The following is a 21,022-nucleotide window of genomic DNA, read 5'->3' on the forward strand; positions in this document are numbered from 1 at the left end:
ATTGTTGCCTCACAGCTAGAGGCTCTCTGGTTTAATTCTTGGCCAGGGTGCCTTCTGTGTGGAGTCTGCATGTCCTCCCCACGGTCAAGTGATGTTTAAAGACATTCAGGTAGGTGCGTGTGTGAATGGGTGTCCCTTCTTTGAAGGTTGGGCTGGCAACTCGGCACCATAAAAAAATCCACTGCCAATCATTAGTGGACTGGAGTTCCATTGTGGCGACCTCTAACTGGGAAAATCCGAAAGACATTAGTTTTCACCTATTATTGGCTTTGTCCAGGTTTTTTGTGCTAAGGTTGAGAGCTATGGTGAGAATTGAATTCACTGAATATGTTTGAGCGCTGTATTCCCCCATTACTGGCTTTGTCCAGGTGTTGTGTGCTAAGAGGTTGACAGCTATGGTGAGAACTGAATTCACTAAATGGTAGCCATTTAAGTTTCAGTCTTCCTCTCTTTCACAAAACAGCTGATTTGGCATAGTGGTATGTTGCTCTGACTGTTTTGGACAGGGTCCTGTGTCTAAGACTTGGCAGTGAAATGTATGGTGGTAACACAGCATTTTATTCTAGAACTTTCCAAGATTATACAAGCAATGTTTAAAATGTGTCCCTGGTTTTTGGGCTTATGTCTCCCCCGTAATAAATTTTGGCTTTTTCCAGATTTCTTGTGCAACAAAGTTGAGAGATACAGCTGAGTGTTGAGTAGATTTTACTAGGAGCTGAGAGCTGCAGGGGAAGAGACATTTAGTACTGCTTATGCTGAGGCTGCTTGCACTGTTAATAGCACAACAGGTTGTGTACTTGCTTTTGATGCAGAAGGCTGTGGGTTCTACTCACAGAGGGTGTGGATACTGCCATCCTGAGATTGTCCTCTGTGGTGAAGATACCTAATAACTATGAACCTGTAATCAGTTTGCCATCTATTCCCTATTGCAATATTACTAGCTTATCATTTTTTACTGTAACATAGGCAATTTATTCTTCAAGGGCAACAGGCACTTTATTTGTAGATGAAACAGTGAAATATAAAGTTGTTTGCTAGCAGCAATCTCTTCGTTAGTTACATGTCTCTTTAATGTGGAATTATTTAGATGACTTTTGCTTCTGCAGAGATTGTGCATATTTACTGATACTGGTGGATTGTAGAAGTTTGAATAGACTTTTATGATGGAAATGTTCTCAACTGGGAAGTTTTGTCATTATTGATGCATGCATTTTGTTTAATTGTTTACTGGAAAAATGTTCAAAACAATAAATTTAAAATACCCTCTAACAACTGTACGGTATTATACAAGGAATATAATTTAATACAATCAGGAAGGTGTATCACACAACACATGTATGTTTTGTGTGCAAGGGGCCTATTAGTTGAAAACAGCCCAAAGTTAATCTTTATACTAGCCAAATCTATTTTCTTTGAATGTGGGTTTCAATGCTGTTTCAATGAATGTGAGTTTCAAGGGCAGAGAAGTTTTAATGCTAAGTCTATTTTCATTGTGAGACTACATTGATTTGTTTAGCAGATGTCTTAGTGTTTGTGCTGTAAAATGCATAATAAAAATTTCAAATGAAATCCAAATCAGAAGTAAAGCAGTATGCACATTACAGTGTCTATTGTAAATGGGGCGAAATAGCCAAGTAATGGGACATTGGAATGGCTGCAGGGAGGAGGCTCCATTAGACCATGATTTTTGTGAGGGAGAAGGGTGGCAAACTCAAAGACAGCTCCAGCTGAACTATACCTCTCAATTGTCTAGATTTTCACAGAACGAATAGATGTTTGCTTCTTATTTTTGGTTTGTTCCTCATAAAATTTGTGGTTTTCTAGCAAATCATTTAAGAATTAAGTCACTAAATAATGACAGACACTGAGCTTCAGACTTCATAACCTTCAGAAAATGCATGCTAAAGCAAGACCTGTTATTCTATCAACTAAGTTTATACAAGAGCAATTTTTAGTACTGTTTATATGTTCCCCCAATATATTTGGCCTTGCCCAGATTTCCTGCGTTAACAGTTTGAGAGGTACATGCAAATAAATTGCTTTATAGAATTAGGCATATCCAAACCTCTCAACTGTCCCTGATTTTGGCTCAAAATGTTGCTCTTCCTCTAATAATCCCTCTGTAAAATGGCAATTTTGGAAGAAAACATGTAGGGTTTACAATTAATACATAACTGTAATAGTCAGAGTTATAGGTTACTTTTATTTCAAAAATGCATGGAGATTCATTCATTTTGTCAGCTGCTCAAGTTAACAGTACTAATATTAAAAAAAGTGTCTCTTCTTTGACAGGTTCCCAGCTGTATTATGTGGCTATTTTATATTTTTGCATCTCATTTTTGGTCCATTTTTCATAAAATTATGGTTTTCTGGCAAGTTAGTGGCAAATCATTAAAGATTGAAGTTAGAAAATAATGACAGACATTTGAGTTTCATATTTCATACCCTTCAGAAAATTCATACAAATGCAAGACGTACTATTCTATTATCTTTCTAAGTTTATAAGAACAATATTTAAATATTGTCCTTATTTGTGGGCCTTTGTCCCACTTCAGTGTATGGCTTTGTCCAGATTTCTTGCTCTGAGGTTGTGAGGTATGACAAATGTATCAGGGTCATCACAGTCAGCCAGAGACATTTCAAACTGTGACATACTTGTTGCACCCCATTCCCCCATGCAGTGACTATGGGTGTGTCCAAGCAAGACAAGGAGCAGTTATGCAGTGTAAGTGTACATATTATCCCCCATCCAAGGTAGACACATGTACTACAGTGGCTTTTCATATGTCCTTGATTTTGCAGAATGTTCTAGTTTTCTGTCATATTTTTATTCTGTTGATTTATGCTTATTATTCAGAAAGTGCCTGTTGCTCTGTGTTTAAGTAGCAATGCTTTAATGACCATCAGGTAAGCTTGTCTGAGATTGTAAGATGCAAGTAAGCTTTAATAAGCATACTGTTAAATAATTATCTACATTGAAAGCCTTTTTATTGTTGCCATGCAGAGAATACTTACATAACTAGATAATGTATACGCCTTGGGTATTGAAATGCATATGACAGTATTTGTAAGAAAGGACAGGATTACAGTAGTTTAAGAAGCTCATTACCTTTGTTGGAGACTTGCAGTCATCTTTTCAGGCTTTACTCGTAAACTAACCAGAATGACAATATATCATGTGTGGTCCATAACCTGTGCAGTAATCCTTTAAGCAATTTATCTTGAGCTTGTTTCTTGTTTACTGTTCATTTTTTACTTTGATCATATTTTCCCCATGAAACAAGTAGATAGTTGTTGTCAGGCAGCAGGTCTTTTTTGGATAAGAAACATTTTTACAAGTGGGGGTATCACACAGATTGCTACTTTCAGCATGTTATTTGGTACTTTTATAAAGTTGAGTATAAATTATAATTAGAACTGCAGTGCAAGGAGAAGTGGTTTGTTGAGTGCTGCTTGTTTTTCTTATACTTGATTTTGACTAGCATTCCAGTAATGTATTTAAAAAGTAATTTATTTTTTCATGCCTCACAACCTTTTTGTTTCCATCTAGATATTAATAAGCTGTCATGCATCCAATGCATTGAAATATTTTTTCTTCTACACTTCATTTTGTCTTGATTGGACTCTCATAATGATGGTTTGGCACCCAGGGCAGCGTATTTAATTAAAGTTCCAGTTTTTGTAGTTTTGAGCATAGCTCCTCCCCTTTCTAGTTGGTCTCACCCCTTCCCATTGCCCCACCCATTCAGCTGTCTCCTGCAGCTCCCCTTTGATTTGAAGTCACCAGCAGCCACTCCTTCCTAGTGCAGAGTTTCTTCTCTGGCTGCATTGAGAACTGTAAGATACAGTCTGTATGGCCTTATTCAGGTAATTTAATTTCAAACTATATTCAGAATTTGAGATTAACCTATTCTCTTCTCTTCCAGGATTCTCTCTTAAAACATATACATTTAAACAATTACAATAATGCATGTATATTGCTTTTGCTGTTCAGCAGGGCACACTGTTGGTATATTGTCAACAGAAGGAGCTTTACAAATACATGTTCAATACAAACAGCTGTACAAATCATTTAGATATTCAAATGACATATAATTCTTTACAAAATTCCAGCTAGCTGTGTTAGCGTATGTTACACATCCACTGCCCTACTTCTACTGGCATAGCTGGCAATACCGCACATTGTCACAGTACTTACCTATGAACTTAGGAAATATCAAATTAAATCTGACAAAGAAAATACACACATCTCCAAAATAACAATCATGATAACTCCAAATTTTTCTGGTCTTCCATAAATCATCTCCTACAGTCTGACTGCTCAATCCAGCCATCACCAACAATCATTTCATTTAGCTCCAACATCATTAGTTTAGTTTTATCCTTACTCAATTCTATCAAACAAAACAAGACCCACAGAGCATTCCATCTTTTGAAATTTCCACACTCCCTATCCATTCAATCAGTCCCTGCCTCCACCATTAAAAAAACCTCTGCTCAAAGTAAAATCCATGTTCCTAACACTTGACAATCTACCAGGTGAATATCTAAAACTTACCACAGTGGCCATAGCCTACCCTATCTCTATATTGATTAATTACTCTGTCATGGAATCTTATGTATCACTCTATCAAAAATGTTATATTCTCTCTATCCATAAAGGTGGTAAATTAACTCATCTCACATATTATAGGCCTATTGCCATTCTCTCACCTCTAACCAAAACACTAGAAAAATGTATTCAATCTTAATTGCTTCACTATATAACCTCACAACACTTCTCTATCCTTCACAACATGTTTTTTGTCCCTCCATAACACTGTCATGGCTTTCCTTAGCTTCAATATATAATCAAAACTAATAGAGATGAAGGCAGCCTACTATCAGCCCTTAATCTCTCTAAAGCTTTCAGCACTGTCTCCCATACATCTCTAACAAAACTTGTCAAACCTAGGCCCTGATAATCCCTATATCTCCTGGTTTTCTAGCTACCATGTTAATCACCATGAGGCAGTGAAATGGCTGACTGACATCTCACCGTTTCTCTCCATACTGGTTTGAGTTCCACAAGGATCCATATTTTGTCCTATCCTGTTTAGCATTTTTGTTAATAACCTCACCCTGACAAACAAGAATGCCACCCTAGTAAAGTACACAGATGATTCGACCATCATCTGCTCAGTGAAAAAAAACTTGTCCCCATACAACATCTGATTGAAGATGATTTCTCCTCAGTAGAAAACTGGCTGACCCCCAACCCTGACTGCGTTTAAGGAAAACAGCAATCCTTATACTTTTTTGCTCAGAAACATTACACCAATATGTATGCACATTTAGCTCAAAAATATAATATATATAGTTGAGCACTGAAATGTAAATGTAGATAGAGAGACTGACCTACAAATCGATATGTATGCATTTATAGTAGACTTTGATTATTTGTATCTTTTGTTATTCCAGCAATAGCTTGTTCTTCATTATTCCATTTGAGCACGTTATGTACGCAGAAATATCTATACGTCTGTACTTCAATGAATTTATAAACAATATACATACTTGGTCAAAAAAATGAAGTGGCACAATGTTTCTTCTATTTGTTTGCTACACTTTAATGCTGAGAATGGAGACTATTTCATCCAGATGACATCAGATTCTGCTAGAAATGGGCAGAGCCTCAGATTGTTGAACTTCAAATTTATCATCTATCTCTTGACTAAAAACAAGACAGGAATAACTGAGTTATAAAGTAAATTAGACATATTATAGAAGGGAAAAGATGCTTATAGTAAAGCATAACTAGGTGTTTGTTCAAAGAGTTCATTTGTTTAACATGTAGGTTCATTTTGTCAGCTTGAACGTTGAATATCACATTACTAATTAGTGATAAGATGTGCTAGAGCAATTGTATTGTAACTATTTTTGTTACCTGATATAATGTCACATTTTATTGATTAACATCTCCGCTTCTGCCTTAAATTATAAAATTACTGGCAAGATTTGTAAGTTTTACAGGGCACTCTAGTAGAGTTATTTTTCATGACACAACATATTGATTTATGCATCACTGTTTAATGTTTCTATTGAAAAATGAGCTGTATGTGTTGCACCGTAAATAATATTAATCAAATACTCTTAAATACTCGTAAATACCTGATACTTAACTATTAACATATTATACAGTTTATAAAAGATTTATATGAGTAATTGATACTTAACTACTTGTTTAAATGTCAGTACACATGAGATGAGCAAGATTTTCCATCAGGTTATTCAATTAGTTTTTCATCTTACTCCCACCTTATCTGTTCACATGGATTTGCATTACTATTGCAGCTATCCTTCTTAAAAAAAATGGATTGGAATGTTTTTAGATTACTAAGACTTTATATTAAAGGTAGTTCTTTGCATTACAAAATGTCAAAGGACTTTGCTTTAAAGACAGAAAACATTAGTAAGTGACAGGTAGTAGGGAAATCTGCAAGGAAAAAATAGTGCATTTCAGCAAAATAGTCAGCGGCACATTTTCCATTTTCTTTTGGGAATGATATACTTTAAACAGCATATTCATCAATTCACAGAGTTCAAAGAACTTAGTTTTTTTTCTTCTGATTAGTCTGTATCAACAAACAGATAAAAGGAAATGTAAAGCTGCTATTAATTCTGACTTACTCTAAGTGCTGCTGTAAAGCAAAAGTTACATTGAATGATCCGGTGTTCTATGAGCTAAAGAAGGTGGGACAAAAGCTAAGGTGTACCAGCTGACTTGAATATTGGTTTCTCTAGATCAAAAATTTCCCAGACTATCTGACTGAGATGTCCTAGAAAAAGGAAAGCTTTTTTTCCAGGAAATCTCTGAGGTGGCAAAACAACCATCAGTGCTCCTTCAGGTGGCACTTAGGCTTAGCAGCACTGCCACTGTTGCCACTTGGAGGTCCTTCATGACTGAAGAATATGAGCCAGCTGCCCATTGATTTGCCACAAAGCTTACCCGGGTCAGGTTGATTCTTGTCCAAAGCAAGGTCCCAGGGGTATTCCTTAGCCCTGCAGAAGAATTACTGTTTAGTCATGGTTGGTGATTGTCTCAGATAAGTAGTATGTTGGTCCTCTAGTTTCCAGAATGTGTAAATCAATGTATGAGCTGGGCCCATTGTTCAGCAAATTTGTCACATCATGTTTGGTGTTGCAAGGTCTGGTTCTTTCCAACACTTGTGCATCTTCAGTGCGTTGTGAGTAATTGTATCATAAAGAACATTGGTCTAGATGCAGATGACCTGGATAACAGCATAGATATCTCAGTCCTTCTGTGTGTGGGTAAGGTTCTTGAGAAGGGTGTGTGTGTGTGTGTGTGTGTGTGTGTGTGTGTGTGTGTGTGTGTGTGTGTGTGTGTGTGTGTGTGTGTGTGTGTGTGTGTGTGTGTGTGTGTGTGTGTGTGTGTGTGTGTGTATATATATATATATATATATATATATATATATATATATATATATATATGGGTCTACTTCTAAACACCGACACGCCGATTCCTTGACACAAAACTCACCGACGCCAAATAACCGACAACACACAAACCCGACACAAACCCGACAACGCAAAACACCGAACACCAAATCACCGACACACGGAACGTAAACAACACGCGACACTACATACCATACACACTAGCCCTGACCCAAACCCTAACCCTAAGGTCCGACACGATCGCACACTTCACCTACCTGCACCCTAACCCTAACTCACTTACACACCCCTAGCCCAAGCTCCGACACTAACGTACACATCACCTACCTGCACCCTAACCCTAACTCACTTACACACCCCTAGCCCAAGCTCCGACACTAACGTACACATCACCTACCTGCACCCTAACCCTAACTCACTTACACACCCCTAGCCCAAGCTCCGACACTAACGCACACATCACCTACCTGCACCCTAACCCTAACTCACTTTCACACCCTAGCCCAAGCTCCGACACTAACGTACACATCACCTACCTGCACCCTAACCCTAACTCACTTACCTGACCACTCCTACCTCCGTCACTGTCGCACACTTACCGGGTCGCGATCGCAGATTACCCTTGTCGGTCTTTCCACTGTCGGCGAATCACCCTGTCGGTATACGTACCTGTCGGTCATCTGGCGTCGGTGATTTCCACGTCGGGGAATCGGCGTTTCGGTCTTTTGAATGGGACCCATATATATATATATATATATATATATATATATATATATATATATATATATATAGATATATATATATATGGGTTAAGACACTGGAGTGAATGGCAAATGCCCTGATACCTTGTAAATCTGCACCATTTGTCGACACAGCCAGGTGTGTGAGATCAAGAATCCCCGAGTAGGGGAATATTTCCTTCCTTGGTATTATGCAACCTCAGAGTTAGTATATATATATATATATATATATATATATATATATATATATATACAATTAGCAGGGACTGTGGGGTGTGCAGTCCCCCATATGTGTGGGGTGCATGGGACCTTGCCCCAAAAACACTTCCTGCTGGTTTAGTCCACTCTGGAGTAATCCCCAGACCATGTGCAGAATAAGTCAGTAATGATGACTTGGACATTATGATTCCAATCTACAGGGTTTCTGGGCACTTGATGTTTGTTCCAGTGCCCTACACCCATATATTTAGTCTATGTCAACCTTAAGCAGACTAGCTGCAGACCTGTAGTACATCAACAATTAGATGATTAAGAATCAGGTTAAGCTCGATACCATTAAGACAGTTGCCATGGACATTCATACCATAATCTGCAACTCATCTACCTTTTTTTTTTCCCTGAACCTTGTTTACTGGAGTGTCAAACTGAAAGTCATGTCAAATATGTGGACTTTATGGCTGAGGTTTTGATGACTGGATTACTGTTAAGACCCAGACACCCACTGTTGTCAAGTCCTTTTGTTTTCATCTGAGAAATATCATCCTTATCAAGTACCTTATTCCTTCTGCAGACCTTCTGGTATTAGTTTCCTCCAGACTCACCTATTATATTCCCCTATAACTGGGACTTCCTTACTCTTCACCATTTGCAGTTGGTGTACATCTCTTCAGCTTGACTACTGGTGGGAGAATCTTGCTACTGCTACCATATTATCTTAATTCTGTGGACTCTGCACGGGATTCCAGGATCACAATGTGTGGCGTAAAAAGTTCTGGTTTATTTTATCCTTCTCAAATTGGGCTTCTTCTCCTAAAGAACTGCTGACCTGGTAATGGTCTGCTCATATCCAATTCCCTTATATCCAGAGGGTGTTGTTGGACTCAGGGGTCCACCTTAATATTTTGGGGAATGTTCCTTCTTCCTTTTCATGGGCCACAACTTTGAACTTCATGCCATGTTCATTGAAGATGTCTCCATCACTCCCTTCTTTCCAACAATTTTTTAGGACTCTTCTATTTGGCCTGGCATATGAAGGATGATATTAGCCTCCATTATTGGGTTTCACTATGGTACTGTGCATTTCTCATTTGTTCCCTGTTATTATTCGTTTTAATTTTCCCATGAGTTATTATATTAATGATTAGGTTACAAGTACATAAATAAATTTGAACCCGAATTTCAAAGGATTCAGTGAAGTCAATTATAACTTAAAACTCTGCAATTTCCAATAAATTAAATGTTGACTGAGATTTTAAACATTCATTTTCCATGCTTCTCAAGCATCCTCTCTGATGCCTGAAATATGATTTTTGCATTTTAAATTTCTGTGCATTACTAATTAGTTGATCTGCGTGGCATGTTTTGCTCTAGAAGTAAATGAAAGATAGTTGTACTAAGAAATTACTGTAATATGTGAATGTTTCACTGACTGAAAAATGTTGGAGTAAATTATCAAATTTAGTTTTGAAAGGTAGATATCTGAAAAAGGAGTAGCATTTTCAAACAAATCACAGTCCCTAATGACTAGATAAGGAATATGAGAAAGAACATATTTCATTTGCGCCTTAGTAGACTATGAGCATAGGAAACAATACTGGCACCATTCATAATTTTCTTGTCGTCATGGGGATATTTATTATTATCACTCTTCAGGCAGAACATTCATTGTCTCTGTATTATGAGTTAAAATAATTTCCTTCACACATAAGTATTTTAACAAATGCATGTGCATGTGTATAGATGTTTGTGACTAATACTGGAAAAGTGTGACACGTGCTTAAATATCTGTGATTGCATGGTGTTTCAGAAATGATATCTTTCAGAAATGAAGAACTGTAGTGAAAGTAATGCTGTGCAAAACAATAAGGATGATGCAGCTGAAGGCGAAGTTGAACACACATGCCACATAAGTTACTAGTCAGCCATACAAACCATTGCTGTAAAAAAGGAGTCACTGATTAACAGCAGTCTCAGAGACACACTCCTTCTTCACGTGATGGATCTTAGCAGCTACTTTTAGTGCTGTTGTAATGCACAGAACAAGCTCAGTCAGAGCTGTAGTGAACAGAATTGGACATTGGAGAAGGTCAGAATGGGTTAGTGCAAAAGGTTCAGGATGGTGAAGGCAAGGGCAATTGTCTAGGACAGGAGTAGACAAGACTGCCAACTAAACCTTTTCCAGTCTTCCAATGGAAGATGATGAAAAAAACACATGAATGACTGAAGGAAGGAACATACCAGAAGGATATTGTAATCGAGGGAGTAAGGAGGCATGCTTCAAGGGGAAACAGTACCTGAATCTGATACAGTGCAACAAGAGACAATGATGCTTGATGAAGCAAGGCTGGACTGATATGACAACCTTTAGTAAATATTATATTCAGGTATATGACTGTGATGTTAATTAATGCATTTTATGTCTGAATTGCATAAAACTGAGATGTACCATTGTTAGCAAGCTCAGCACACCATGAGATATAGTCTCATTATGAAGGGCACAATAATTAACACGCAACGTGGGAGGTACGTCAACAAACTTCATAGACGGTTCTCTCACAAGTCCATATATACCCTCCATGAAAAGTTTAATTGTGCTGATTTTTGCATATGTTTGTGCATGATGGGTATTTTGGGAAGATGAACCAATGGCCAGCTTAAGTGATAAATTGACAATTCCTAATAGGGAAGTGAAGGAAGACAGGCAGGTAGAGGGCTTACAGACCTGCAGTGGGACAAGTCATGATACAGTGTAATGGAAAGATTAAGTTACTGCAAGATCAGGGGGCAGGGAGGAGGCCCAATACTACAGCATGATCATGGGGACTCAATAATTCTCCTAATGCTGACTGAATTTGTATACTTATTCTGTTATTAACCATGTGTAACTATTTTTTCCTGTAGATATATATATATATATATATATATATATATATATATATATATATATATATATATATATATATATATATGTCTTGTTATGTCTTCTGCTGTATACTGTATTTTAACATATTGTGTGAAATTTTACTTACTGTGGAGCTTTTCTCCCCAGGCCTCTGCTGAAAATGGACTTGTGTCCAGTCGGACCAACCCAGTTAACAAATGTAAAATAAAATAAATAAATACAATAACTGGGAAAGCCCTCACATGAAATCAGTTTGAGATAATCTTAGTGAGTATTGAATTTCCCCTTCCAGTGAGATGAGGTTGGAGTACAAATGGTAACCTGGCTTCCCTCTTAGATTGTCAGAGATGTGCAATAGCAAGGGGAACGTATGATGTGGACTACAGGCATGACAGCATGGGCCTATCATGGCTAGGTATGGGGGCAGAACCATTTGATGCATGAATGACAGTGGAGGAGGGGTAGCTAGATAATATGGTTGCAGTTTGTGAAGCAGGTGGTAAACCCTGAGAAAGTTAGTCATTCAGATTGAGACAAAATGTGTGGGTACTTTATATGGACGGCACAGTGGTGCAGCGGTTAACGTTGTCACCTCACAGCAAGAGGTTCTCTGGTTCGATTCTCAGCTGGGGTGCCTTCTGTGTGGAGTTTGCATGTTCTCCCTGTGTTTGTGTGGGTTTCCTCTGGGTACTCCGGTTTCCTCCCACATTCCAAAGACATGCATCTGGAGCGTTTCTCCCCGGGCTTCCACTGAAAACAGGCTCTGTGGAACCTAGTCGGACATTCCCGGTCAACAAATGTTAAATAAAATAAATATCTCTCCTGCATGGCTTGGCACCCAGTGATAACACTGCATCATTCCTAGCTCTGAAAAATTGGGATTGCAGTGGGATGATGAGGTGTTAGACTTCATGAGACGTTAATTGTAAAAAGCAGTAAAATAAGATGAACCGATCATCTTTTTGTGAATTTGAGGATATACTACAGTTTCAATATGGAGGACATGTGATATTATGGGCTTCAACAAAAAAGGAAGATACTATTTGAGATTGTCAGCACATGAAATGAAGGCAGAGGGTTCATTAGATGAGATTATGACAAAAAGTTGGTGAAATATGATGCTTGGGTGAGAAAGCTGTTTTTGGAAAGCTATGTCTGGAATTTTGCAAATGTGAGATAAGATGGAAAAATGAATGGGGGAAAATAATTGTTATGAATATGAATCTGGGATTACGTTCCAGAGTGAGGGGAACCTCTGGGATATGAATCTGTCCCTCCAGCATGTCCTACTTGATTTCTGTGCTGAGGTTTGAGTCCCTGGAGTGTGTAGCTCTAAGGGATTTGGATATCCTTTTGGTTGAGCATGACCATTAATTCTGGGTTGGACATGGCTTTATACATCAGGCACAGATCGCATCTGAGTAGGCGGTAAGCAACTGAGTAGAGCTGGAGTTTCTTTAGCCAAACTGCGTAGGGCATCTGTTTGAGTCCCTTGATCCACTTGGTGAGGTACTTTTGGGGTCATTACAGTTGCTGTAGGTGTCGGGTAAGGTACATCCCAAATGGGACATTGTATTCAAGTATGGGCCTGATGAGTAGAGGGGCACAATGACCTCTCTTGATCTAGATGTGAAACCTTTTGTGATAAGGTGGGCTATATAGAAGGTCTTTCTAACCACTTTGGCAACGTGATTGTCAAAGGAGAGAATACTATCTACTTGGGTCCCCAAATCCCTAATTACTTCTTCCGTACATAATTGTGGGCACTTTGTTTTTCCCAAAGGGGATGACTATGCATTTTATGGCATTTAGCTTTAGGCCATGGCTCTGGCACCAGTTAACCATCTCTGTGAGACCCTTTTGGAGGATGCTTGTGTCAGCCAGAGAGTCAATTATTGCAGTCATCTGCGAACTTGGTCAGCCATAGTCCTCCCATGTTAGCCTGTACCTCAGAGAAATATATACTGAACAAGAGAGGTCCCAGGACTGAGCCTTGTGGGACGCCACTTGTAACTGGTGTAGAGTCTGACATGGCACCTGCAATTCTGACCATGTGGGTGCTATCTCTGATCCAGTTTGCAATCCATCTTGTGACATATGTGTTGATATCTAAGCTGATGAGCTTATTTATGATGCCCGAGTGGGGTATTGTGTTATTGTTGTGTTGAAGGCTTTTGTGAGGTCCAGGTAGGCTGTGTGGGCTACCTTCCCTATGTCTATGGTCCTTGTAACTGTTGCAAAGAAGTCGACCAGGTTCAATAGGCAAGATCTGCCCTTAACAAAGCCAAATTGGGTAGGATCCAGTGTCTGGAGGTTCCTGATGTCTTTGTTTATGAGTTCCATGATGATACGCTCTATAGCTTTGCAGACCAGGCTAGTCAGGCTTATAGGGTGATAGTGTCCAGGGTCTATTGTGGCACCACCTTTGTGGAGCGGGACCATTGTTGCTGTATGCCATTCCTTGGGTACATAGCCTGTAGTAAGTCTGATATTGAACAATGACTTTATGTGAGGGTTAAGTTATTCATGAAGCTCGTGTAAGATGCAGCCCGGGACACCGTCCGGTCCCACTGATGCTGTGTTATTGCTTTGGAGAGGGCAGCTGTCACCTGTTCATGTGATGTCAGGGAGGCTACACTCTGTTGGGAGGGGCATTTGATCTTTTGGGGGGATTGGGGGAGAAATTTGCACTGAACCTGTCTGCCAGGATGTTGGCAATGTCTGTGGGTTCAGTGTATTTGTTGTCATTATGCACTAACTAAGAGCATATCTGGGAGTTGCCACCCAGGTTCCTGACATAACTAAAGAAGGCCTTGTGAATGTCTTTAGTGTCTTGTGCAATTTTTCTTTCGAAGCTGGCCTTAGATGATTTTATGAGTGATCGTAGTTTCTTGCTAGTACTGATCAGAGATGCCTTCCCTTCTTGGGATTTTGCTCTATCATGTAGTAGCCTCCTCATTTTCATTGTATAGTTTATTTAAGGCTGAGGTCCACCAGACAGGTCCCCTGCCTTTGGAGGAGTGAGTCTTGGTTTCATTTGGGATAGCACAATCCATGCATTCCTGTAGGTGTCCATAGAATGCATCTGTAAAGGATTCTGTGGTTTCAGCTGTATTTTCCACTTGCCTGGGGGCTTTGAAGGATACCACCTCAGTTTTGAGAAGTGTGACGTTTGCTTTTGAGAAGTTCTTCTCCGAGAATACCTTGGCTGGGGGTGGGGACAGGATATGGATGTCCAGTGAGATAAATGTATGGTCTGACCTTACCAATGAGGGGTATACCTCTGGTGTGGAACATAGAGTCCCCATGTTGGTGATGACCAGGTCCAATATGTTTTCCCCTCTTGTGGGGGTGGTGACCAGTTGTTCCATAGCATTTGAGTTTATAAATTCTAGGAACTGTTGGCTGACGGTGTTGGGGCTTGAGTAGTATTCCCAGTCAATGTTTGGCTAGTTGAAGTCACCCAATATAATGGTGTTTGGAAAGACCTTCATAATCTCCAGTGTGCTCAGGAAAGCCGAGTGGGGTCCCTGAGTTTGTGAGGGTGGTCTGTAGCAGGCTACAAACTGAAAGGCAGTTTTGCCCACTGTTAGTTGCACATGGATGGTCTCCGATGCTTCGTTCAGTGCTACTAACCTGGAGGTGTGTGTATCTTTGATGTATATGGATACTCCCCCTCCTTTTGTGGTTTGGTCCGGGTTTTGTGGCCGAAAAGCATGGTATGAAGTATAACCTGGTAGTGCGGGGGTGCTTTTGGGAGCCTTGAACCAGGTTTCTGTTACTGCACAGATATCGATATTCTCCATACTGAAGAGAGCCTTGAGTGCGTGCATTTTGAGGTGTAGACTTCTGGCATTGAGCAGCATTACCCTTAGTTTCTTTTACCTTGTATCGTCTATGGAGGTGGTTTGTCTTTTGAGCCTTGCCTAAAAGAGGCACTATGGGGGTGGCAAGAGTCTTAGCCAGTATTTGAAAGCCCAGGGGTGACAGATGCAAGCCGTCCCTAGTGAAGCAATGTGGCTTGTCGAGCATGTCATCCCAGGCTGACAGACACTGGATCCCCTTTGAATGACATCAATATGTTAGCCAACTGTTAAAATTGATCATTTTGTCTTTATACTGTGGCATCATTCTTGGTGATGGTAAGATGCTACACAAGGTCAGGGTCATACCGGCCTGGGCTACATGATCAGAGAGCTCCTCTATGTCTCTTCTCATGTAGTCCAGGGAAGAACGTCTCGGGTCATTCACACCAGCATGGACGATGACAGAGTCATATTTGTACTTGCTTTGGAGTGACCTGAGTGCATGTGTTATGTGGCAGATCCTGGCACCCGACAGACAGCATACAGTGACCTTCTCCTTGTTCAGCCTGGTGAGTGGGATGTCAGTGTGTCTGACAATAGAGTCACCTATTACAAGTGTATTAGGTGTGTTGTTTAGCCTTAAGGGCAGTGACTGTGTGGCACACTGACTTTGTGAACTATGTGATATGTGTGTATTGTTGTGGGGTAGCAGTTGTTTGGGTGTCTGCTTCAGAGGTCTCTGCTGCTTAGGCAAATGTTTATTTAGAGCATCCAAGTATGTTTCTGTGTGTTTATGTGTTTGGTTTGCTGTTGCTATAGGTCTATGTGAGACTGGATTTGTGGTGTGTGTGGTTACCTTCTCCTCCTGATAGACTGTGCCAGTCATGGGTCGAGAGAGCTCAGCCTCCAGTTTGTCCATATAGTTGCGTCTCTCACATATATCTGAGTTTGTTGGGAGGAGGAGAGGGTTGTCTGTGGACATAAGGCAGTTGTAACATTGCCTGAAAACTCCCATATTCACCAGCTGCACTGGAGAGTACACACGAAACTGACCTTTGGACATGTCAGGATATTATGATGAAATACTCTTTTGACTGATCAAAAAGGATCAGTAGGGTGTTCAGTGTGTAAAAGAGTATAACAGGGGTTTAGTGCTTAAGTTTGTTGGTGTTTTGGAAAGATTATCTGCGAAGGAGTCCAGACAGAACCATGACACTTCCTTCAGCTATGTCATAAATAACAATGTACACTCATATATGTCCTGAGTCAGAATAAACTGTAAATGACTGACAATGCCAACATCCTGCCAGACAGGCCCATACATACATACCCACCTCCCGCTGACAAAAGGCTCTATCATCATACCAGGAGATATTACATGTAGAATGGGTAAACAGCGCCTTCCAAAGCAGAAAACATGGCATCAGTTGGATTACATTGTTTCCCTATATGTGTCATAAGTGAACTGCAGAACAAACAGACCCTGCACCTGAACAGTCTGTTGAGCCTCACCCTCTCTACAGGATATGAAACCGTTGAATGGGTTACAGCAACATATGGCACACTCCACAAGTGTTGGTGCACAACTGACTATGGGAACTATAGTCTTATAAGCCTATGAAGTCTGATCTGCAAGGCCATGGAGTCCATCATGATTGAAGTCATAAACAGAGCTATTGGAAGCCGACAAACAGACAACCCTACCAACTTTGGTTTGGTCATGGGCAGATCATGGTTCCCAAACCTGCTAGACTGTTTGCAAGGCAGCCACCCAGGACATACATCACTGAAATGAGTTACACACATCCCACATAGACTTTGAATTGCCCTTTTCCAACATCCCAGACACGTCGTATCCACAAAATCAACAAACTGTGCATAAATATGCATTGCCATATGATGGATTGGCAACTGGTCCACAGGTAGATCACACAAGCTAAGAATTGTGGAGTCCTGTTCAAGCTGTTAACACCTGCTGTCCCCTATGGTGCAGTCCTGGGATTGCATAAAACAAAGTGCACACACATTACCATGTCCAGTCTGATGATGTCAGCATCCTACAAATATAGCAGGAGAAATGAAAACACCCGGTAAAGCGTGTAGCGCGTCGTGTTAACGCATATCTCTCTAGTAGTAGGGGTTTGAATCCTGCAATTGTTGTGTGTGTGTGTGTGTGTGTGTGTGTGTGTGTGTGTGTGTGTGTGTGTGTGTGTGATTTCCTTTGAGAGGAGTGCCCTTTTTGGAGACTAGGAAAACACATTAAAAGAGGTGTATTCCTCTTTGCCAAGTCTGATGATGTCAGCATCCCACAAATACAGCAGTGGAAATGAAAACTCCCAGTAAAGCATATAGCGTGTCGTGTTAATGCGTATCTCTCTAGTATCATTGATGATGTCAGCATCCCACAAATACAGCAGTGGAAATGAAAACTCCCAGTCAAGCATGTAGTGCGTTGTGTTAATGCGTATCTCTCTAGTATCATAACATAGTTAGGGAGGGGTTTGAATCCTGCAGTTGCTGAGTGTGTGTGGAGGTGGTGTATGTTTGTGTATGATTTCCTTTGAGAGGAGTGCCCTTTTTGGAGACTAGGAAAACACATTAAAAGAGGTAAATTCCTCTTTGCCAAGTCTTCTGATGTCAGCATCCCACAAATACAGCAGTGGAAATGAAAACTCCCAGTAAAGCATATAGCGCATTGTGTTAATGTGTATCTCTCCAGTATCAGAACATAGTTAGGTGGGGATTTGAATCCTACAATTGCTGAGTGTGTGTGTGTGACACTGTTGGTCAATGTTGTGGGTTTTGCTTTTACTACTGTATGACATATCAGTGAAACAACAGTATGTGCATTGCACACTTCAGGTATCTGTGTGGCAAATACATATATGCACATGTGACCTCAATTAGTTCATAGGTGTGAAGCCTGCTTTCTACATGAATACATCTGTTACCTTTGACAGATTGTGCTGCTGCTTCTCAGACCTTAGGTCACATATGTATGTTTGTGACAAGGCCAGCCACTGTAGTGATATGTGGCCTAGGTCATCTGTGTCACACACATCCATGACAGTTTCTATAGAATAGTGCACATGCCTGGGGTATATTTAGACATGTTCAAACACAACAAAGTCTGTCAATAATGGACATTCATTACATGTGTGCAACAATTACGTGGATATGCATACAGACCCCTTATTGCTTATGTGATACACCGAGGGACTTCAGAATACCTTTGGAAATGTGAATGCCAAAGGACAGATGACATACCATGTGGCTGTATGTACACATCGGTACCCCTCCTACATGTCGTGGGCTACTACCTATGTGGTACTGTCAGGATACTATGTTTAGTAAATGTGGATGACTATGCTATAGTTGGCTTATAGCTTTACAGCATGGGTTGGTCAACAGGTATCTGTCTGTATGATACCCTTGTGGAGGATAAGTGTCTCATCCAGAGAATGCATTGTAGGCCACTGTATGCATTACCAGATGTGGATGGACATATCCCTACTGTGTTTGCTTGTACCTAAGAGGACGACATGCCAAACAGGTGTGGTCCCAGGAATGAGTGGCGGTCAATACCACTGGTTACTGGTATAGTATTGTACTGGAAGAATCCAAATGCTACTGTGTTTCCTACATGTGTGTGTCAGTTGTCAAGACATCAACTAACGATTGGTTATAGTCAGGCTGTTGAGGTTGTGTTTACTACCAGATTGCAAACCAATGACCAGTATTAACAGTATCACCCACAGCATAGTGTCAGACCATGTTATACACACATGTGTACCCAAGTTAAAACATATGTTTAGTAAAATGCATACTGGCCAGCAATAGAAACTATGAAGTGTTAACACTGTGTAATACAGGGCATGTCACACTTCCGATGTGTCCACTATGCACGTACATGCAGACAGTGCACCTCCACCATGTTCACAAATGTACACCTGCAAATCTGTAAAGCACACATCACACACGTACTGTCCACTCACCAACACATGCTGCCAGAACTACACACATCAGCCAAGTGGCACATGGGCGGACAATCTATTTTTGGAATTAACACTGGTGTAAACAATACTACATTGATAATTATAGCTTTAATGAATCATGCCTGCTCAGATATTCCTACAAGGATATCATTACACTTTACTGTTGACAACATGCTAACATTGCTACACTGCTATTAAGTCACCCTGTGCATCAGCCCCATGTTAGCCTGTTCCTGCATCAATGTTACAGATGACAGGAGGTGGCCCAGTTTCATCATATGCACAGGGTGTGTTGTTGGTTTGCCAGAGCCCGACATTGACCCATCCAATCAACATGTGTGTGTGTGTGTGTGTGTGTGTGTGTGTGTGTGTGTGTGTGTGTGTGTGTGTGTGTGTGTGTGTGTGTGTGGGACAGCAGTACAGCATAGGCCAATGTTGATGTAATGTGTGTGTGTATGTGTTAGCCCTAGGTGTTTGGTTTATGTGTGTGTGTGTCTGCATGCACACAGTTCCACCATGTGGCTGCTAAATATGGGAGGTTGTGGGACAGCCATAGACTGTACCTGCCAGGCTGTACAGATCACCGTCTCTGGCCATGGACACAGTACCTGTGCCTGGCAGGGGTGTCACGGACAGTATCAGGTACTAAGCCAGACTGGGTACTATCATCAGAGGCAGAGGGATGTTGACTGGACCCATGTTCCTGCTGGGACTGGCCAGAGCCACGTGCACGTGGTCTTCTAGGATGGTCTATTGACAGCCCAGCCCAAACATTGCTGGGGCTGGTACTGCCACTACGGGAGCAGCTGTGACTTGTGTGTCATCTGTGATGACTGCCAGCTGATGATGTTGCTGGCATACGTCCATGTCGATGTCTCAGCCATCCTGCACTGTCCTGGCACATGGACATGACATTGTGGAGGACATCTAGTGTCTCCCCCAACATCTATCAATGACCACGGTGTAATTATGGATGGCACCGGCAATGTCATGGCTACTGTCATTCATAGCGGTGTTATGAGCCCCCTGCACCCTTAGTCCCTGTCTGGTGTACTGTTCCATACATGCCTGTGCCTGCATTACAGCCCGGAACATACCTGAGGTTGTACGACCTGTAGGGGCACGTCTGCCAGGGGCGTTACGACCAGCAGTGCTCCCACAAGAACCCCTGGACATCTGCCTATGTGGTACTGTTCCAGGAGTCTGGGTATGGCTGCTGTGAGGGGATGCATGTGCCATAGATACCACACTATCCTTGTCAATGCCTACTGTATGCTGTCCCTCAGCTAAGGCCATTGGTGATGAGGGATATATTGGCGGTATGAATGTGTGCATAGATGGGGTGGAAAGCTGTGTACAGTCGATTGGCGGACCAACAACAGACCCTGTCAAACCTGCCTGCACCACAACACATGTATCATCATTTCCACTATTTGTGGCAGTGACTTCAGGTTCCCTGCTGCACTCAACCAACACAACCTCAGCACCTGTGAGAGGAAGACAGGAAACACACTTTACATTCTGTACATAATGTTAGCACACATGCACACATGCACACATGCACGCATGCACACATGAACACATGCACACATGAACAGATGAACAAATGCACACATGAACACATGCATACATGCACACATGAACACATGCACACATGCACACATGAACACATGAACACATGCACACATGGACACATGCACACATGAACACGAACACATGAACACATGCACACATGCACACAAATACACTACTCAGTAAAGTTGACACACACACACCAACAGCAATCCAGAACATACTCATTAGTGGTTGATGGTGGAGTACAGTATCACAAGCCAAAGAATCCTATCACACGTGTCAGCATGCAAGATGTGTATTGCTCAACAGCATGCAGTGCGAGTGTAG

This window comes from Protopterus annectens, chromosome 2.part0 (genome assembly GCF_019279795.1).
Source record: "Protopterus annectens isolate FY-2018-M chromosome 2.part0, PAN1.0, whole genome shotgun sequence".
Classification (NCBI taxonomy): domain Eukaryota; kingdom Metazoa; phylum Chordata; order Ceratodontiformes; family Protopteridae; genus Protopterus; species Protopterus annectens.